The sequence below is a fragment of the Acanthochromis polyacanthus genome, chromosome 13 (genome assembly GCF_021347895.1).
Source record: "Acanthochromis polyacanthus isolate Apoly-LR-REF ecotype Palm Island chromosome 13, KAUST_Apoly_ChrSc, whole genome shotgun sequence".
In the NCBI taxonomy this organism is placed as follows: domain Eukaryota; kingdom Metazoa; phylum Chordata; class Actinopteri; family Pomacentridae; genus Acanthochromis; species Acanthochromis polyacanthus.
Genome location: NC_067125.1, coordinates 16,124,269 through 16,145,806, shown reverse-complemented (window position 1 = coordinate 16,145,806; position 21,538 = coordinate 16,124,269). Strand labels below are relative to the sequence as shown.

Here is a 21,538-nt window from a genome sequence, read left to right as displayed (position 1 = left end):
CGCCTCTCAGCCTCCCCTTTTCTTCTCCTCGTTTGCTGCCATAGGGGGTAATGTAGCATGAAATATCTACTTAAAGCCAAGCTCAGGTGCTGCTGTAAAAAGAATAAGAGACTGTCTGGGTCTTTCTGTGTGCGTCTGTGTTTACACACAGTACTGTATGCGTGCATGTGGATGTGTAAGCACTGTGGCATGTACTTGATTGTCTCATATGTGTTGCATAAACCCTGTGTGATAATAAATGTACTACTGTGTGAATTCAGACAGCTTTTTGTGTCTGTGTTTGCATGTTTGAATGTGTGTGAGACAGAGTCATAGCTCCCCCCCTTCTCACATTCACACACTGCAGGACACAGATTACTACACTGTGTTAGGTAGAGGTGTGAACACATTAATATAAAGTGAAACACACACACACATTCAGGTGTGAAGCTACCTGGTTTTAAAAGCAATTCAGTTGGCAAGTTAAAGAGGTAAAGAGGCTGGCACAAATTTGGATTTGTAAGGTAGTTCATGTTACCTTCTCTGCTTAGGTTAAATGAACATTTTTCACTGCGATCACACACACAAATCTTGTATTTCTATCTACATGAATACCCTACATCCTATCCCAAAGCATAATTACCTCTATGTGTCGAGCCTGAAACACTACTATAACTAAAGTTCGTCATTTGAACCAAGACTGTAGCATCTTACTAACTTTTAAGAAATACTGCAACATTGTGGGAAATATGAGTTACAAGAGGAGATTATATTAAGTATGAAGAAAGTGCAGTGGTTCCTCGTCTATCGCGGGGATTACATTCCAGACCCCCTGCGATAGGCAAAAATTTGTGAAGTAGCGACCAAATTTATTTATTACTGATATATTTCAAGGCTTTATAAACCCTCCCCACACTCTTACAAACCTTTAATACACTGTTATTAACCTTTCCCACGCTCTTATAAACACTTCTTATGCTCTTAAGTGGGCATCAGTCAGTCTGCTCCACTCCCTTATAGTCTGAGCCAATCAGCGCTGTACACTATGCATTTTATTTAAATTTAATATTCTTTTAATATGTTTTTATCATTGTTTTTTATATTTTTTATGTTGTTTATAATTTTTTTAGGCCAGAACATGTTTATTTTACCGCAAAATAAAAATACATATATACCGCAAAATCCCACAAAATAGTGAAAAATCTGCAATACCAGATTTTTTACAATCAAAAAATCCGCGATACATTGAGACCACAAAAAGTGAACCGCACCATAGCGAGGGACCATTGTACTTTAATTAAACCGTTTTGCTTAGATTAGCTTAACCTGAACACCGGAAGTAGGGGAATACTGTTACTATAGCGTTACTTTTTTAACTGACAGCTAAATAAGGAAAAGATGGTTTTCACCTTGCTGACATGTTTCAACTGCATCCTCATACCGTCATCTGACATGTGATGTGTCGTTTTTATCAGGTGACCAATCTCAATTCAGAAACGACAAAACAAACAATCTACCACGAGGAATTACTTTATTTCCTTTCCTTATCCAAAGCTAAATGATACCTGTTAGTATCCAAAATGTGTAAATTACAGTGTTATATTTCTGTCTGCAAACAGATCAAAGATTAAAAACATAAGGATGGAGTTGAGGACTTACTGTAACAATTTCTTTGTAACCTGCAGTCACGAAAACTAACATTCAAGTGTCTCTGCTGTTTGCTTTGCACCCTCATTCTGATCACAAGATTTCTTAGCATCTCCGCTGGTTGCTTGGCAACTTCACAGAAGCAACAGACTCCAGGAAGTCAGTGCACATGGAGAGAAGAAATTGCACCATATAATTCCAAATAAAATCACAACATGCAACTTTTAAAGGTTTTAGAGTTGCTGGCAGGCATAGTTTTGAACTCTGCAGTAAGCCAGACAAGTTGTTCATAACTGCTTCAGGTCTAAAGGCAAACTATACGATCGCCTGCTAGCTCCACAGACATACAAGTGGTAGGTCTACTCATCTTCTAATCATAACTCTAGGCAAGAGAAACAAGTGTATTTCTCACAATGGCAGACTTTTTTTTAGCCTAGTCATTGTAGTTCTCTCAGCTTAATCTGAACAAAACCATAGGGGTGGCAGATCATCAAATAAAACATACATTAACAATTAAAAACAACTGTTAAAACAACTAAATGCACCAAAATTACATTCAGTGAAGCTGCCTCTTACTAACTCAACGTGACCCTTAAGTAATGGTCAAAATGTTAGAATGTTTCTCTCAAACTGATACAAAACTCGAATTATCACCTCATAGTTCTCAGACGACACAAAACTTTAAGTTGCAGTTTAAATTCATGTTTGTCCAGGGTGACACAATACAAGTGTTGATTTTTGTGACAACTGGTGTATGCACATTTGTAAATTTGATATGGGTCATGAACTGGAGACGAAGAGAAGAAAACATCAAATTCTGTGTCAGTCCATCGTTATGCCGAAGATCGTTACTGGTGATATATGATGGGACTGTGGCTACCATCCAGAGAAGAAACAGCAGTGTTCACAGTGGAAGAGACTGCAGTTGCAGATGACTCATTCAGGAGCGCATTAGAAGCATGCTCATTGTTTTCTTCAACATTCACATGTTTGTGGACCGGAAGTTAATCCCTCAGGGTCACACTGTCAAGACAGAGTACTAATGTAACGTCCTTGGTGTCTCTGAGGGAAAACAACAATTACACACTGTTTTTTTCTCTCTCTTTCTCCACTTACCCTGTTCACCAGATTTGGCTCCCTGTACCTTCACAAAAATATAATTCAAGAAGAAGAAGAGTGGGGGAAAGACATACAGACTCGAACCCATGACCACTGTGCTAAGACTATAGCCCTTGTTCATGAGTCGCACACTCAGCCTGCTGAGCTCCAGGGGAATCCAAGGGCATCACAGTTTTGACACATTACAAATAATGCAGAAGCAGTGGTAGCACTGTTCACTGCACAAGGATTATATTTTGACAGACAATAAATTTAAAAGGGGTTATAGGTTTTTCATTTTTTTAGTTACAGTTGAAGAACATTTTGATCAATCTTCGTAGATGCAGTAAAAACATTGAAATTCCTTATTTGCGTTCATGTTTGACCAATTATGCCGACTGATAAAACACAAAGCTGTACCCATGGCAGTAACTAATGCTTTAAATTTGAATGTTACTTTAAAAAAAAAAAAAAAAAAAACGAAAACATGGATGCTTCACACACATCTTCAACCCAGCAGCACAGAAGATCTGTAAAATCACCACAGTTTCAAGGTGAGCACCCAAGATTAGTGTCACCATTTCAGTGTTGGGCCAAATGTGATTTATGGTCCTAATCTCTGCTTCTGTTCCTGAGTTATGGCGTTGAATAATGGCCAGGAGAGTGTTTTTGTAGAACATTAGAATGTCACAGGTAAGGTGACCTTTAACCTCTTGGAAATAAAATGTCATGACTGCATCGTTTTATCCTATTAGACATTTGTGAGAAATTCCAATACAATTATAGGATAAATAATTGAGGTACAGCTAAAAATATGTTTTGTGAGGTCACAGTAATCTCGACCTTTCACCACCAAATTGTAATCAGTTCATCCTGGGGTCCAAGGGGACATTTGTGCTAAATCTGAAGGAATTCCCCTCAAGGCTGTTCCTGAGATGTCACGTTTACAAGAGTGGGATAGACAGACAACCTGAAATCATAATGCCTCCAGCTTCAGCTGTCGCCAGTGAGAAAGTATAAAAATAGCTTGTCTAAGACTCTTTGCTTACAGGTGCACCTTTGTATCGCTCTGCCTCTTCCTCTCCCAGTAATCACCCACTCAATCCCACCCACCCTCTCTGTCGTATCCCCACATGCAGTTCCGGGAACTTCCTCCTATTAACCAACCGCTGTCATTTATCTTTCCGGCTATCCATCCATCCACTAATTTATTCAGTCCTCTTCTCCCTCCCTGCCTCTTCTCCGATTTCCAGATAGCCTACCTCTTAGTTCGCTCGGCCTCGGCTTATTCCAGCTACAAAGAGAAAACTCCAAATCACTATTGATTCGGCTCTCATGAAAAATACATTTTGCGCATTAAGATTCAGACTCAGCCCTCGTTCTGTATCCCCACTCTGGTCATCTCCTAATCTCCTCCCTACATTCCTCCATACCTCCTTCTCTCTCCTCACAGCAGGTGAGAGGTATATTTTCCTTCCATACATCTGCCCAGACTTCTGTCTTCTGATCGATTTGCGCTCCAACTCTCCTGGTCCATTAGGACGAGTGTTTATGCTGGAAATATCAATACTTCTGCTCCTTTGTTTCTGTCTGTGCCCCTATCTTTTTTTATACTGCCCTCGGACTCTCCTTCCTTTAAGCTGCTTATACCCTCCTTGGTTCTACCCCTCACCATCATGATTTAGTTTTCCCACTTTGACACTCAGAAGTTTATTTCTCGAAAATAGCTCTGCCTGCATTTCCCTATTTCTTCTCAATATTACTTTTGTTGTTTTCTCTCCTCTCACTTGCCTTAAATTGCCTAAAACTGTAAGTACTGAAATTGCTTTTCCCCACATGGGGCTGAAAGAAAATATATTGTAGCTTTGTCACAAACTTTTTTTTGGTACTTACAAACTCACTCTGTTTCTATCTGTCTTATTCCTGTCCAAACACTTGCACAAACACAAGCGTGAGAGTGTACAAGCCATATACATATATCAGTGTACGTGGATTGCTAAGCTTGGTCATAAAACCTCATATATTGCCTGTCTGCAATGGTGGCTTAAGAGATATAATGAAGATTGTATCCCAACAGCTGTTTACAATCTATTCAAGCTGCCATTTCCATTGGATAAGCTTGTTTTGGCTTGGCTGGCATTGTATTTTCCCTGCTAACCAATTTGACGTAGCTTTTGGTGGCCATATCCTGTCTCTATTAATATCCTCATGACACTTCAATTTGCTATGTTTACTGCTCCTGCATACCTCCTACCCAACTGGTGTCATACTGGCTGTTACCTCAATCTGTGCCACTTGCTAGCCTAGCTGCAATTTGGAAGACAATTACATTCCAAAAGGAGCACCTGCTCATGTAACAAGAACAAAAAATACACATGAAAGTAAACATGTTGATGTACAGATTCCTGGAAATGCATGCACACAATTGTTGTCCACCGTTTCTTCAAGCTTAGCTGTTCCTTAAAAGTCTTTCAGGGTACAAAATTGTGAAGTAGCTACTGTATATGTATATGGAGTTATTATCCTATCTTCCTATCTTTAATTAAGATCGTAGTATAATTTCTTCATTTAATGTTCACATCAGCGTCCATTTTGGTACTTGTTGCTTTGTAACAGAACAAGATAGCCAAGCTTGTCGTCACAGATGTACAAAAATGCCTTTATAAATTAAATCTGAAGAGCGTTATAGCACCATTAAAGTAAAACACAGACTTGACGTCCTTGATTTGGGTATTCAATGCTGGCGAGTGATCTGCTGAACCCGATAAAACGGTAACCTCCCATAGGGACGCTGTAAAAATTCTAATTGACCTAATTTTCTCCTGTAGTGATGGAAGCCAATATGCTATATTTAATGTAGCTCCAAAAGCAGGGCTCTGGACCAGATTAAATGGTCACGTATCAGAATATGTGATGTCAGAATTTCACATGGTCATTAGGTAATTTTGGAGTCCCTTCAGCCAAAACAGGTAGATACTTGGCAAAGCCTTACAAAATCTCAGCAAAATGAAGAAATAATGCTCTCAAACTGAAAGACCACATCCTTGACTGAAGATAGGAAAGTACAGATGTAGCCACGAAAACTGCATCGCATCGGTTTCCTCATACCTTGATGGTGTTTATATGAAAGTACACATGAAAGTCAGATCCTACTGAACCTCTTGAAAATGTTTAAATTTTTAATGTCATGCAACAACTGCAGTTTTCTCACCGAGAGAAAAAGTTGTTGTTTTTTCTTCTCTCTCTCTCCATTTGCATTGATTTACTGGAGTACAACAGAATGTTTTTTTAGAAAGTGATACACCAGTCCTGGAAACAAAACAGAACTGAGCTAAACTGAAACAAAATTGCGAATATTACATTTTTACGAGTACAATCTGGTACAGTCCTCATATACAATAGTCATCTTTGTTCCAAATGTCTTGTGAACGTATAGGTTTTCATGGCATCAGTCCATGATAGACTTGGAATAAAGTAAAATGAAAAAGTAATATGAACATTTAATTTTTCAGTTTTAGCAGTTAGTACAAACACAAGCAGAATAAAAAGTGAACTTAAGAGTTTATATTGAGACATTGCATTTAACCTTGTATCTACCACAGATGGTTTGGACATGCACGTATTCCCCAAACATACAGGGACAACGACAGCAACACTTATCTCCATCAGTGTTGTTAAATTGCAGTATTTATCATCCAATCACGCCAGAGTGTCAGGAAGCGGCAGGCCTCAATGCACAACTACAAAGTCCTGTTTGTTCAGTTATGGCTTATTTAAAAAAATGCTTTTGAAAGAGGTCGCTTTCACACAGAGGGGATTTTTTTCAGAGCACATGTGCAACGAATACTGCATTCATTAAACACAATCTTAATGATCTGGTCTCAAAATCAGATTGAAATGATCAATGTAGCCATAGGCCCCAGCTCAATGTAGATCGGGTGACTTGCTGGAACAACTTGCTGGAACACATAATCCAGCCTTTCCATGTTCTAGCTGTCTGTCTCACTGTGTGTTCCTGGGACTTATCAAGACTTTATCAGACTCCCCCATCCATCTATCACGGCTGGTATCTACACACCATTTTACCATAGTGAGATAGGATCAAGTCCTGTCTTCGTGTGTGTTCATGTGTGCATGTTCATGTTTTATTGCATCCAACACATCACGACCCCCCCAGTGTCAAACTCATTCTATGAGGCCCTTATCACTGGGTGGAAATACCAACTCTACAACCCCTACAGCCCTGGGATTAATAGACAGAGAGAGAGAGAGAGACAAAGGAAAAAGAGATGGGGTAGAAGGAGAAAGTGAGTGGAGAGGAGAAACATGACAAAAAGCGATACAGAGGAGCAGAAATGGATTCGAAAAAAGAAGTTATGGAATATGGAGCTAAGAGATATGAAGAAATTTTCTCATTTAGTTGCCAGATTAAACTTCCTTTCTGAATTTTTGGCAATCGCTACATTCTATTCTTCATTATCTTTTGGCAGCCAGAACATCTCCGTGGATGTTGAAGGCTCATGTACGTCCTTGGACATGGATGAAGACATAATGCAACCCTGACTCATAAACATATGTGCTGCGGTAAATTAGTTATATATGTTCTACCAGACAGGAAGAAACTGAAGAAAACGATGAGGAGTTTTACTGCTCGTCTGCGTGAGTGAAAGACTCCAGACAGACAGAGAAATAGAGAGAAAGTAGACAGAGGAGAGTAGTAGCGTGGCAAGGACATATGCTCCCAGCTGGATTCATTCTTTTTCCCTCATCACATTTTTACTTCAATTTATGATGATATTCAATTTCTGTCAATTTATCTGAAACAGTCTTTCTCTCTCTCCTCCTCATCTTCTCAGACCTCATCCCACTTCTCTTTATCTTTTCCTTTTCTCCTCCCCCCCCGTGTTCTTTATCTATATTCATCACTCTCTCCTTATGCCTTCCCTCCTTTCTTCTCTACCTCCATATCTCCCAGCAGATCTTCTTCTTCCTCCCTACAATCTGTCCTGCTGCTCTGTATCCACATCCTCCCCCTCCCCTTCTGTTTTCCTGGTCCATAAGGCATAACCATCCTCTTGTGTCAGGGTCGGCTTGGCTTTGGTGTTCTGCTACTTGTTTCTCCTCTTCCTTCTCCCACTGCCTGGGTTTTGTTCCCTCAGCCTCTAATCGGCTTTTCCGGGTTTGGGTTCGTCTCTTCCTAACTTTACCCTCTCTCGTCGCCACAGGATTATCCCTGTCAAAGTGGCTGGACTTCCTGGCTTGACGAGTGAGTCTATCTGCGTGTGAGGGATTTTTCTCGGCATGTGTACGTTCACACGCATCTTTGTTTTTGTTGTCGTCTTTTTTTTCTTCGTTTTTGCAACCCTGATCCTCTGTAATCACTGTTAGACAATCCCATAATACCCCACAGGTTCAAAGGCTCATCTGCATGTCGGTGAGAAAGAGAGAGTGACTGACAGAGAGGTGTTTACCCTTTTCACTCAACTGCATCTTACTAAAAAAAGAAATGTGTGACATGTGCTCATTTGGTTTCACTCTGATGCACAAGAATCCATCAAACATACATTCGTTTAAAAAAAAAACATGCCTGTGGATCTGTGCGAGCTTAATTCTAATGTCAGCACGCTTAACACTCACCATGCTAGTTTGCAGTGTTAGCATGGCAACATTTGTTACTTAGCAGTAAACACAAGCTGGAGCTGATGGGAAGGTCCATAGCTTTGCAGGTAATTGGGCATAAATCAAAGCAGTGGACAAATTAAAACTTTGATTTAACGATGGCTGTAGATGAAAAGTTTAAGGCTCTCCAAAGGTAAAATTATTCATGCAAGGAACCAGGCAGCCATGACGTCCCTGCACTGATGACACCACAATCAAAAAGTAATGCTTAAAGTAAACAGACAAAAGGCTAGTCAAATTAATCGTAGTAGTTTGATCTATGTTGCTGATTAACCACATGGTGCTACAACTCTGAGCAGGAAGGAAACAGAAGGCTTGGCAGCCATTTGGGGACTGGCATTTAGTCTCCAAGTCTCCCTCCTTCTTTTGTTCCTCTCTTTTAGCTCATTTCCATCCCTCCATCCCCTCTTTATTTAACTGGCTCTCTGTAAAGGTCCTGCTGTCAGCCTCCACCTGTCCCTGTCACCGTAAACAAAGACAACCAGGAGACACAGCACTCTCCCTGTTCTTTCCTGTGTCTGCTCTCTTTTCTCCCCTGTTGTCTTCTCTTACTTTCTTTTATTTCGTCTCCTCTTGATTCTCTTGATCCAGCTCTCTTCCCCTTTTTTCCACTGACACTTCTCTCTTACTTTTTATCACCCCCCACTTTTTCTCTCTCACTCAGACAATTTTTACCTTTTTTCCCCTCTCCCATTCTGTCATTTTCATTGTCCTAACACTTCTTTTCTTCTGTTTGAAGTTCTTGGTCTTGTGACAAACTTATATCACCAAAATTGCTGTTGCTGTGTATCTCCATTTCTCCTTTCCTATGTGCAGTTATTGAGTCATATGAATAATTCTACAACTTCTTTTCAACCTCATAATTTATAACATTGACTAAAATTATATTCTTATTATATATATATATATACATATATATATATATATATATATATATATATATATATATATATATATATGTATATGGAATCTGAAAAGGAATGCATAAAGAGCTTCTGTGCACATAAGAGTAGACAATAGTACATCCATCTCAGTGGTGCCCTTTTCTACTGTTAAGTCCAGATTTTTATATTCTGGCCTGGTTTACCACGTACAGAGCCACAGCAGACTGCGAATGTCTGCATTATGCAAATCACTTCCTGCCCGCACAAACAAGCCGGGACCAATCAATGTCAATCCCCATTCCCTCGGCCAATCAATGTCATTCCCTCTCCTACAAAACCGGGTCTAATCGAAAGGCATTGTTCCTCTGGCCCTGCATGCCAAATCAGGAGAGCGTCAGGAGAGTGTCTAAAATTCTCACATCCCACACTGTACCACATAACTTCAAGAGCCATCAATGTACAACAAGAGGAGATGAAAGTGGACATGATGAATTAGACAAACACAAAACAAAACATTGCAATACGGGTTGGGAACTTTTGCATGCGACGACGATGAAAAGTCAACAAAGGACAATACTTGCGTGCAAAAGCTGTGTCGACAGGTGTCCTCCATCATCACGTTCAACCTATGCGGCTGTCAGTTTTTCCTTCAGTGTTAATTTCGTCAGTATAAACTACGATGAAAAATATCCGTTGACAACCTATTTTTCACAATAAAAGCAGAATTAAATGAAAAGCAATATGTCAACATGGAACCTATGACAGTACGTTTTACCCTTTTTGTCAAAGAATAAGAACTGAACAACAGCGTTCAAGATGGATGAACGGAGAAATGAACTGAGATGAAAGCAGTGAGCTGCAGCATCTGAGCAATCACACGCTGCTATTCTGTTCAGAGCTTCCTCCTCTGTCCAAAACACATTAGGTTCAGCAGAGTTATCATTTTGACCTGTTGTATTGTTGTTCGTTAAAAAGCTCCATAATGGTAACATAACAGGTCAAGCTGTAATGTTATATCTGAGTTCTGCCAGTAAATGGACTTATAAAGTAAACTCATCTTCAAATTATAACAAGGAGTGACAACAAAACAACGGAGAAAGTTCCGTTGATCCAAAACTCACAATGCAACACAAATGATATGGATGCATAATAAAGCTAGTTGGATACCATCGTGTTGTTTTGCTAGAGCTTTCAGTGTTGGCACCACTGCTCACCTTAACCTTCTTTCCCGATCCGTATATTACACTCAACTCTCTATTTTCAGAATAATTCACTTGCAGACTTGCAGTACACTGACTTAGCTGCTGTCTTTTCCCGCAACAATCCGGATATATTGTGTGACACCACTGTCATACACCTTTCATTTCCATCAACCCAGTCACCCTCATCTGCTACATGTTCTGCAGTATGCACAGATGAGTAATTTTTTTTTTGGCTAGAAACATACCGCCAAGCATGCATCCACCCTCAAAGCCCCAGCGTTCCCCCATCTATAACCCCATCCCACTTTCCATATTTTCTTTAATAGTCTTGGGCTCCTTTTATCTCGTAAAGTGGTGGAGCTCATGCTGTCTATGTGGTGTCATTAAAGTCAGTGAAGCTGGTTTTAATTGTTGGTGAATTGGTCTTTTATGGCTAATGAAGCTTCTAGTATGGGCTGCTTGTACTATTTAATCAGTCATCATGTACTCTGTACCACCTACACACTCTGCATTGAGATAATGGGAGTGAGAGAGAAAGTGAATGCTGAATGGAGGGGGAAAAATCAAGAGCGATACAGACAGAAAGATGGACAGACTGATGTGCTCTAGTACACACAGAACTGCAGATCAGTATCACTTTATTTAGAGAACAAACGCTTCGATCTTCTTCTCAGTCTACCTACCACCAGGTTGTGACCAGTGCTGTGATATATAGATGAAAAAATATATACTGTATATCCATTTTTGTGTATTCAGTCTGCATCATTTTGCCCTGTACTGTAAAGAGTGTTATTAACTTGGTAATGCTGATGGTCCTGGTGAACAAGTGTTCGAATGACCCTCATGTTTCTGTTCATTTCCCGAAGGCGCTGCTCTCTATTTCTCTATAGAAAGGCATCTGAAGTGGTTCTTGGCCCAAAGGTGCCTAAATCTCTCCGCTGAGACAAATAAAGATGATTTTTTTTTAACGTTGATGGTAAAAAACTGCAGGTAGAACACAAGCTACTTTCTTGTGAGGTAAACTCTGCCGCATAACAACTCGGAACAATTCACATCAAGCGTCACAGCCAGTGTTGCATTTTATACAGTTTTTATTTTCCATATTTTCCATCTCTGTCCCCTGCATAATAATCAGGAAAATGGAAATGTCATAAAAAAGATTTTACAGTTTCAACTGACAGAGCCAGTGGGGGAGGTGGTCAGTTATACTGCAGTTTAGCATTTTTCAGCTCACTTCAATGCACTTTATTGTCCCCGCAGAAAGGTTACACTTCAACAATAATAAAACTTCTGATTTTCTAATTACTCTCTCACATAAAAAAACAGATCTGATTTGTAGGAATTCTGTCTGTCAAGTGTTAAATAACACAGTAAAGCAGCGCACGAAAGCCAAGTGTAATCATTTATGTATTTATGATCTTTTTTATAATTATGTTCGTAATGCTGTCCTATGAGAGTAGCATCGTGAGGTATTGTATAATTCAGGGTTATAATGAAGCAAGATAAACACAACTTTTACTTTTTAGTATGCGGCTTTGAATACTTTGGAAAATTACATATTGCAGCATGTCACGTTGAGGCAATACCGTAGCTAATATGAAATCACAACCTATTGTTCCCACATTGGAGTTGAATTAATCTGCCTTTATGAGAAAAGTGTGTTCTTGGCAGAGATGTCATCCGTCAATAAAATAAATGTAGCTTCCCAATAAGCTCCTTTTTAAATAACCTGCTGCACACTGTGCACTAACAAGCACATCTACACTACCAGTCAAAAGCTTTAGGACACCGCAGTTTTCTCAGTTTCCTATTGGAAATAATGCATGTTAATGTCCCATTGTACTCTGAAATGAAAACATAGAACAAATAAACAAATGAAGAAAAAAAATCAATTTAGAAACCAAAATGTATTCTAAACTTTTGACTCATCAGAACAGCCCCTTTTGGCAGATTTAACAGCTGAACACTCTCCTGGCATTCTTTCCACAAAGGAAATCAAATATTCTTCATAAAGTTCTTCCCAACTCTGTTGCAGAAGTTCCCATAAAAGTGTGGCACTTGTAGGCTGCTTTGCTTTCAGTCTTCTGTCCAGTTCATTCCAAACCAGCTCCATGAGGTTTAAGTCTGGAGATTGTGCTGGCGACTCCATGTTTTCAAGCTCACCATCTTGTTCTTTTTTCCTATTGTAGTTCTGGCATAGCTTGGACTTATGTTTTGGGTCACTCTCCTCCAATATTGACAGCTGACACCACACACTGAGGAACAATCCTTTCGCCTACTTGACAACATACAACTGAACCAAAAATTTCAAATTTTGATTCGTCAGTCCATAATATCTTCTTCCAGTCTTCAGTAGTCCATTGGTAGTGTTTCATGGCCCAGGCAAGCCTCTTTTCCTTAATCTGACGTCTTAGCAATGGCTTTCATGCTGCTATTCGACCTGTCAAACCTGAAACTCCAAATCTTCTCCTCACAGTTGAAACTGAGACTTTTTTACTACGACCACTATTAAGTTATGCTTGAAGCTGATGTCCTGTGAGCCGCCTATCACCAGGCTGCTGATTTTCAGAAACAACTTCTTCTGATTCTGTTGTGGCTTTGGGTCTTCCAGACCTCTTCCTGTCAGAGTTTCCCCCAGTTTCTGAGTGCCTTTGAAAATGGACTCACTGATACCTTGACTTTCTTTGCAATTTCTCTGAAGGAAAGACTTACATTTTCAAGTGGTATGATGATCTGTCTCTCCTCTATTGGTAATTGCCTTTTCCTCACCATTTTTATAGCAACACACTACTTTCTGCAGTACAATACTGTTAAAATAATGCTCTTGAGGGAATCGTGCCATGGTGTGTTCCAACACTATTTTTATGCCTGTAGGATTTGGTAGCACCAACTTTCAAGGCATAATCAACCTCCATTGTTGCAGAGCAGCTTTAAGTTGTTAACCCATGTCTTGTTGATAGTAGTTACAAATGTTATGAGCAAAATCCAGCCCACATTGCAATCTACTGCTGTCTTAGCTTAAACAAGCTACTCTGTGAAAAAAGTAAACTGTAATGTACCAGAATTTTCCATTTTGACAGATTCTATGTCTGTAAGTTTTAAATATGGGAATATACTGAAGTTTAAAGAATGTAATCTAATGTGAAAAAAGGCATTAAAAACCTTAATGACTCAAAGGTGATGATAAAGATTCCATTTTCAAAAAAGAAAATGCAAAAAATTAATTTTCTAAAAAAAAAATACATCAAAATTCTAAATACATTTGCTACATTTAGAATAATTTTGAAATTGATCTTTTTAGTTCAATAGAATTTTGAATTGAATTCAGAAAATAATTATTAGTTTTGGAATTTTGCATATAGTTTTCATTATTAAATGACAGTGACCTCATAATTACAGAACAAAAAACATCAAAAAAACAGCGATAACTGGCCACCATGATAGATAATTTTGTAGCAATTAATGGCTTTTGGCCAGTGTATATGTATGGCTTCTGGCAATTTGCCAACAATAGTGGAAACATTTCAAGATACTAATATCTAGGTAACAAATGAAACTCTAACCTTGAATCAGATGTGTTTGCCTATCTTTGAGGACTGTGGAGGTGTTCCTGCATCTTGTTTTAAAAAACTATGTGACACCATCTGAATAAAGGCCTTTAACTGCCAACAGCTCAGACCAAATCCTCAGACATAAAGCCAAAATATGTGTGCATAAAAAATAAGACAATAACACTGAAGGTAATAGATCAGCTTTCTTTGACAGTGGGTTCTTGCATGTACATGTATGCACCATGCCTGCCTACCTGTGTTCATACTGCTTCAGAGTGCGCACTGATGGAGTCACCACTCCTCATGGAAAATCCATCAACTGTTGAGTGGAACCTAAAGAAATCGAGCTGCTTTGTTCGAGTTTCCCGTTACCTTCCTGTCCACAAATTATTTCTGTGTTACTGTACACCATGACAGGTATGCACAATAGAAAACAACATTTAATGGAAGCTGGTGAGAGAGCAGAGTGCAGTCAAAGGGGCAGCTGAGCAATAAGTGAAGCTACAGACCGGCGTAACTCCTGGTTGACACAGACATGGGTGTGACAAAGTACGTCCACGTTCATTTTGCCCACACAGTTGATCTCTCTTTTTCTCACACACACAAACACACAGCAGGCTCTCATACAGAAACCGTAAGACACTATCACAGGTCTCTCATCTTAGCAGGTAGCATTATCTCTTTTCTTTTTGTCTTGGTGTCCCGGCATGTCTCTATAATACTCTCTTTGCCTCCCTTTCTGTTTCTCAGCAGTCTCGGCTGTATCCTCTTTCACACCTCCATCCTCTCCCACTCACTCTGTCCCCCTTTTTTTGTCTTCTTCTCATTCCCTCTAAGCAGTCTTTCCTGAAACCCCTTTCATGCTTTCACCGTGCTCTCTCTGCACATTCACTCCTCACTCTCTACAGCCTGTCCTGAAACCCTTTTATGCCTTTATGCCATCATCTCTTTCTCTCCCTCCCTCTCTTTCTCCCTCTCTCTCTGTCATATTCTTTTCTCTGCACCTGGCCATGACTCTTCCCCCATCGCTGTGGTTTCCCCTCTCCACCTCTCTGACAGCTTCACATTAATCATTCCTACATCCCCAGGAAGACTGCCTTCCTCCATACTCTCTCTTTCTCTCCCTTTCATTCTACATGTATCTCTCTTTCTCTCTCTCTCTCTCTCTCTCCCTGTCACACTTTCACTTAAAACCTGCTTCTCTTATTCTCCCTTCGTCTTTCCTTTCCCCATCAAATCTCTATTTATGGACATCGAACAAAAATGGTATCACCCGTCTCCCAAATTGTGTCAAGTTATCACATGTGGAATATGTTGCAAGAAAGTTTTGCATTAGCTGCAACAACAGTGAAACAGCAGTGTGTGTGTGTGTGTGTCAGATTGTGATGTATATTATGGGAAACTCTTAGCAGGCAATCAGACCAAAAATAGCACTGTGTCGAAAAAACACACCTGACTGCTTTGGTGGGGGCCTGATGCCTCAAGAACAGATGAAATATGATCCTGCTAGAGCGGTTTGAGTGAAACATAGCTGAATTTTATAGCTCTTTCAGATGGCAGAACACTGTATGGCACTTTGTAACACTCTGAGGAAGGATTTCAGAACTCTGAAATTTTATTAGGTGATAATTTGTGGACATAACAAAAGGAACCGGACACTGCATTTTAAGATGGCATCTTATTCATTCCAGTAAAGGTGAATCACGTTGGTTTCTATGCTTTTGGACCTCTAGAGCTTGTACATGAGAGTTCCTCCCTCCTTCCTGCTGTGCCAGTTGAGAGTATGTTTTTGGCATATTTGTGACATTCAGATAAATTTACTTAGAATTCTAAAGCCATTTTGCATCTTCTCTTTTTCTAACCAGAGTGCATCACGTGACTTTGTTTAACTACGACACAAAAATCACTTGAAAGCTAGCAACAATGACATCCTTCACGTTGATTACAAGATAAAGACTAGACTCACAGCATTCTTACTGCCAAGTAATTCCTTTGTATTGTGCACTTGCTCATAGCTTATTGGGCAACTGAGAAGGTTGCTTGATGACAACTGTATGCGTTTGTTGCACTTTTTTTGAATCCTCTTCGTTAGTACCACTGCAGTGACAGTATTGTGCTCTCCTTTAAGATGAGGGGGTTACACTGATGTCTGTCTGAAAATTATAAAAATGTTTTCTGCATGAACAATGGACAAATGACTTGCTTCTTCTTCACTCCTTTACTGCACATTGAAATTTAAAGTAATTATGTCGTGGTTCTGGCTGCCAATGTGAAGGATGAGTGGCCAAAATGGCAGATGGAAATAAAACAAAAGAAAAAACAAACTGTGAATGGCTCAGAAATTCCAGGAAATCAAGAGCTGAAGCTACACATTCATGCCACTACCAAGACATGCCTCACACCAAACAACTGCCAGCCATTCATTTATTTTCCTTATAGGCATTTTCAACTGTCTCTTTCACACACTCATTTGTTTTATGGTTCTCTCTTATGCTCTTAAACACTGTCTAATCCCTGATTAGTGGAGGAAGAGGGCGTTTAATGCTCCTCTCCTCTTACTGCTGAACTGTGACAAACAAGACAGCTCATAACCACACACACACAGACTTACAGAAAAAGGAAATCCACGTACGCGTGCAAACAACTCAAACACACGCGCATAAACGTATTCTATTTCTCCTGCGTTGCCACTCACGGATGTCCTTCTCTTTCTCTGGTGAAACAGGTACTTGAAAAGGATTTAATAGCATCCACTGAGTGCAACCAAACACTCAGACGACAATGGATTTACCCAAGAGAGAGAAAACCCCATATTAAACAAGAAGACATTCGAGCACAATCATACTAATTCTTCCAGGACCGCTTTTGTCAAAGTTATAATACAACATAAACAAGCAGAGAAATTATGTTTAGTGGTATTACTGCACTGCGGGCACGCATAGGAGTAGATTGTAGGAAGCAAAGCTCTGAGCAAGGGTATTACCCAGAGCTTGAATTTGGCAGGCAGTCATACTTTAATTTTGCCCACCTGCATAGTCTTATTTGCTACCATAAACCATTACGTCCTAAAATATTGAACAAGAGTAGGTGTAATATTTAATTCAATGCTATTCATCCTTATTAACATAGGGGATTAAGTATTTACTGTTCAAGGCATCTCTACAACCCAACAGACATCATTAAACTACCACCTATACTCGAAAGAAGATGAAGAGTAGATCAAGAGTGGGGTCATAGTGCAGAAATCCCAAGTCAATGAGCAGCTATATATCTGCGATGCACAGAATTAATGCAGTTGTTGATGCTGGCTTGTGAGACATTGTCTGCGTTTACCTGAAGGGTTGATGTTGGACACGTAAACCCAGAGCTGTCGTAAACAATTAGTCAGACAACAAACGGTGGAGTTGTGGACATTGAAGTGCTTGACTACAGCTCTGACTGACATGCCAGCATCCAGCATACCAACAACCCATTCTTGTCTTTCTTTTGTCATCTGTGGCATCATGTCATTTGCATAAAGCTGCATTTTAAGGTGGCCTTTGAAAGTCACTGGCCACGCGATGTGTACTGGTCACGCTATCTGATCGTTGTCCTTTAAAGTCACGCCTGACTAGAATGTGGATTACACAACCATAGTAATAGAAATCAGATTTTTAACTTGTTTGCTAGCAAGAAAAATATCTATTTTCTACATGTCAACAGATAATTCCTTTCCATGATTAATTAAGTTCAGACAGAGGGCAGAAACTCAAAGCTGATCCAATGTTTTCTGAGAGGAGCAATATGTGGTTCATCTCTACTGCTGGGGAAGAGCTGGCTTTTACTCTCAGTACCAAAACACTCACTGGTAAATAGTCTACCGTCAGTGGAGACGGGACAGTGGAAAGCGTCGATCAGGCTCACTTTAGGGTTGTTTTCAACTGACAGGGCCAACCATTCAGAAAAAAAAAGTGGGAGATGATTATGAACTCACCAAAAATCTGTTTTTCCAGCTCTTGTCTCATCCTAAATCTGTATTGGTGTGTTACGGTTGAATTTCAAGTTTTGCCTTCTCTTCTTTTCTATTCTATTCCATTCTATTCTTAGTAATGATTGGTATCCATAGAATCATACAAAAGTTGAGAAAATATTAGAAATTAACACAAAAATATATTTTATGAATTAATTCTATGTCAGGTGAAGTGGTAGCATAGCCTAATAATATTCCATAGGGAATACAAAAATAGAATTGTTGCATGGCATTAATAATGATATAGAACACAGTGTGGAAGTGGAGATTGTGAAATAAGCAATGATGCAAAGGCGACTGGATGATTGATTCCAACATTTAAATAGAACATTTGATTTGACAGCGGTTATGCAGCTGGTAAGAGTCACATGACAGACTGGATCAACTGGAAGTTCAGAATAATCTGAACAGAATGGTAAGTAAAGGATGGCAAATGAGTAACAACTGCTTGTTCCCCTTGCATGACAGTACCAAATAACAGAGCACAATGTCTGAATAAAAAGACACCAGGAAAAACAGCTGCATTTAGAAAGTGTCTATGATCAAGTGAAGTCGATAGTTTATCAGGCACACCAACATTTTCAAAGCAACTACCTTAAAAGCAAAGCCAACCAGGGGTGTGCCCACTTAATGAGCTGCATATGAACTAATACGATTAGAATTAACAAGTGAGACGTCGCCGACACTTCCAAACCTTCAACCGACCTGCTTGAAGAAAACATCAAGTTACTGAGCAAAGGAAAACATTGCTTGAAATGTCACTTGATGAGCAGTGATATTTTTCATTTCCCATATTGAATAAAGTAATTACAGTGGGCTCCAATCAGCGGAAGTGGTGGAACACTGGAGAGCTGACAGATTGCTATCTGTTTGACAGAGGCAAGTCAACAACACCTCTATCTTGGCTCACATTTCCCCTGATGCCACAACACTTTATCTCTTCATTACTAACTGATAGGAGATGGGGGCATGACAGTTAATTGCATCACTGGGATGTGTGAGGGTGTGTGTGTGTGTGTGTGTTTGTTAATAGCTCAACATCCTTAATAGCTTTGCCATGTACCTGTGTGCTACAGTATGCGTGCTTATTTTTAGCCTCAGATGTGCAGGTGATGCATGTGATGACTGATACTAACACCGGTCGCCAGGCCTTACCTGTGAAGACAGACTGAAAGTGTCTCTGCTGTCTCCTCCCCTCCCTTTCCCTTTATCTGTCCTCTTCCTCCCCTCATTATATCTTTTCCACACCTCTCCCCTCCCCTCCAGTCCCTTTCGTCACCGCTATCGTCACCTGAGGGTGTCTATGTCCCACGATGCATTGCAATCTGTCCGCACCCCTGGCCGCCGGTGGAACTGCAGTGACATCTACTGAGAGAGGAGAGGAGAGGAGAGGAGGCGAGAGGAGAGGAGGAACATGAATCACTACAGTATTGAAGTTCCAACAAAGAATGACAGAGTGAAAAAGGAGCGAGAGCAAGAACCAAGTCACACCTTGAACCTTTAATATTACTCATTCTGCTCTGTCCTTTAATATCAGCACAAATAAACTTTCCTTTTTTTAAACAATTGAAATTTCCCACCTCTTTTTTTTTTTTTTGGCTCCTCAGCCTAGTATTGTGTGCAGATAATTGCTTGTCTTTAATAACAACAGCTCTAAAAATGATTTTTATTCTAGTCAGCAGGCTTTGATACTGTTTGTAATTATTGTCTTAGCCACTGGCTGTCAAACCCCATTACGTGAGGTCAGGCTAAAATGACTATCCTGAGCTGATGACAATAATTTGACGACAGACACACATGCATTAGTCAATCATGCACAGACATGTGTATGCAAGGATACACACAGCTACACACACGCGTGAACGAGCACTCATGCGCGCCATTAACACAAACAAACGCACAGATGGAAATTTACCTTCTGACAAGAACTTATACCATGAATAATTCAGGAGCTGCTTTACATAAAACATCCATTCAGTCATACATGAATTAGAATTGTAGTTGTATGTGCAGGAAGCAATCAGCATGTTATGATAATAAAGCTGGGACGCTATGCATATTCACATGTGAACTGTGAGCAACCCTCATGCCTTTGCTGCAAATTACATGCCATTTCATAGGTATTACGTGATTTTAGACACTTGCTTTTCCATGTTACTCCTCTTACAAAAGTAAAAGAAGCATGCATGGTAACAAAAGGAATAAAATAAAATAATACATCTGACTTGAGAAATTATTCATAAAAAAAGAAATCAAATTGACTGCATAATTTTGTTTTTCATTTGTGACTATACAACATAAAAACAGCATTATAAAAGCATGAATACTTGCGTATGACTTAATAGCATTAGCAAATAGCGTTAAAATGGTGAATCATATTAGACTGAATGCAACTTTCATCATAAATAGGTAGAATCAGACGCTTTCTGCACAAACGGCAGATAAAGTGGTCGAAGACAGTAAAAAGTATTCTCAGGATAGCTTTGGTTTGTTGTCGCTCAAGTCCCATTTTGTAGATATATTGTCTAAAAATTTTTATTATACATATGCAGAGTTTCAAATTAATAACCAATTTCACAAATGTTTTCTTGATTGACAAATTAATTAAGTGAATTCATTGGAGAAACATTTCCTTAACAAGATTTTTCTTTTTTGCTTTTGCTATTTGACCAACTTCCAAATCCAAAGATAATCAACAGACAGTTAAGTCAAACAAAGTTTTCCATTAATGCAGAGCTTAAAGCAGAAACTTTTCTTTGTTTTAACTTTAAAGTATTCAAAGGCCATTAGTCAATTATCAAATGATGTATATGGAAATGATTTGTTTTGTTAAATTGTCATCTCGCCCTCCAAGGTGAAGAAACATAAATGCAGAAGCACTGCATTTCTCTCAAATGGTGTTTACTGTTGCAAATTGGCAGCATTTATGTACTTTCATAATTTTCAAGTTCAAGTAGCTTTATTGTCACTGTATAAACTGCATAAATAAGACAAGTCAAGGTGAGCTCAAAGCTGCTACATCTGCGTGTGCTGCCATCACTGTAGGTGGTTGTAATAACACTCTACTCAAATTAGCAAAGCATTTGTTGAGACCTGGGAAACCAACAACTGTTATACTGTGAAGTCCAGCAGGCACAAAAAAGGCGACCGCTTCAGTCATCATTCTCCTCTTCCGATATCTGTCGTTACCGTTTTCACAACGAGAAACAACAACCACCTCCAAGCAGCCATCTACCACACTGAAAATTTCAAGTTTTGCAGAGGATTTGGATCATGAAGTACTGCAACACTGCTAGTTTTTGTTGTTGATGTTGTTTTGAAGGGGATTACTAATTTTAATCACAGTGCTCATCAAAATAGTCTGAAATTTTTTTGTGATAATGGGTCAAAAAAAATTACAGTTAAACAGGAAAATGTCCAATATCGGCCTCGATAATGTGCCAGGCCGATAATAGTTGGATACTAGGGGTGTAAGGGTACACTAAAATG

At 39.4% G+C, this 21,538-nt stretch overlaps 2 long non-coding RNA genes across 2 annotated transcripts in view; one reads left to right on the top strand and one right to left on the bottom strand.

The window, feature by feature from the left end:
- The window catches only part of LOC110955996 (uncharacterized), a 75,117-nt gene extending 55,814 nt beyond the window's left edge, over positions 1-19,303 (bottom strand). The window contains exon 1 of the long non-coding RNA XR_007945834.1: positions 19,205-19,303. This is a non-coding gene — a long non-coding RNA (uncharacterized LOC110955996). The remainder of the gene's footprint in view (positions 1-19,204) is intronic.
- LOC127536715 (uncharacterized) lies at positions 7,775-19,615 on the top strand. The gene is made up of 2 exons (XR_007945833.1): positions 7,775-7,990; positions 19,316-19,615. It is a non-coding gene; the product is annotated as an uncharacterized LOC127536715 (long non-coding RNA).
- Positions 19,616-21,538: the final 1,923 nt, after the last annotated feature.